This window comes from Orycteropus afer, unplaced genomic scaffold, assembly GCF_000298275.1.
Source record: "Orycteropus afer afer isolate SDZICR_OR568_19922 unplaced genomic scaffold, OryAfe1.0 scaffold00280, whole genome shotgun sequence".
NCBI classification, from domain to species: domain Eukaryota; kingdom Metazoa; phylum Chordata; class Mammalia; order Tubulidentata; family Orycteropodidae; genus Orycteropus; species Orycteropus afer.
Window position 1 is genome coordinate 3,461,445 of NW_006921867.1, and position 1,371 is coordinate 3,462,815.

Genomic DNA, 1,371 nt, shown 5'->3' on the forward strand with positions numbered 1-1,371 from the left:
TAATTCTAAATATGGCTTCCATTTATAAGACTATCTTAGTTATCTAATGCTGCTGTAACACAAAAATACCACAAATGGGTGGCTTTAAAGAACAGAAGTTTCTTTTCTCAGAGTTCTAGAGGCTAAAAATCCAAATTAAGGTCTCAGTCATGTTTTCTGCTTTGTTGGTAGCCCTGGGCATTTTTTGTTTTTTGGCATTCCTTAGCTTGTAGATGATACTCTTATGCTCTCTTATCCCTCATGTGTCTAGTCTGGATGTTTTAAATCTCAGAAGTGATTAGGTTTAGGATACACCCTACACTGGCATGGCCTCAGTAACATAACTAAGTAAACTCTCCATTTCCAAACAAGATCAGTTTGACAAGTATAAGGGAAAGGAATTGAACACATAGTTGTAGTGAACACAATTCAATCCACAGTAATGAGATTCACCTTTTCACCTGCAGTAATAGTAATAACAATAAAGATGGTGGGTAATGTTAATGAATCATTTAAAATTCTGTTCCCTACGCTAAATGTTTCATATATGTTGCTTTGTTTAATCATCACAACTGCTACATGAGGTCAATATGTTTCCCAATTAATAGATCAGGAACCTGAACCATAGAAGGTTGAAGTTATCTTGAAGTTCAAGATAGGATGTGAAGTTAGACCTGAATGAATTCAAGCAAGTTCTATCGAACACTAGGACATACTGCCTCTATCTACTCCTTCCTTTAGAAAAAATATTTAATAACCAGAGAAGGAACTGGAAAGTCCAATATGTTAGTGACCTAACATGGTGGTAACAAAAAATAGCACAAGTGAGTGGCTTTAAAAAATAAAAACTAATTTTCTCACACTTCAAGGGGCTAGAAGTCTAAAATCAGGGTATGGCTTTAGCATTGTTGTTGTTGTTGTTATGTGCCGTCAAGTCAGACCTGACTCATAGTGACCCCTCCTTGGATTTCCCAGGCAGTATCACTGAGGAAGTAAATTTCCCCATCTTCCTTTTGAGTAGTGGCTGGTGGGTTTGAACCACCAGCCTTCTGGTTAGCAGTCAAGTGCCTTAGGCACTAGAGAGAGGTTCTTATTTTCCATACCAGTGTATAGTAGCTACCAGAAATCCTTGGTGCTCCTGGGCATCTGTCGGATGTGTATTTGTCATCACATGGAATCCTCTGCCTGTATGTCCATGTCTTGGTGTCCATTTTGTTCTGTTTATAAGACATGTGGCATTAGGATTGGAGGCACACTCATTAATAGCCTGTGGTATGCAGATGACACAACCTTACTTGCAGAAATTGAAGAGGATTTGAAGAACTTACTGGTGAAGATGAAAGACTACAGCCTCCAGTATGGATTATACCTCAACATAAAGAAAACAACTCC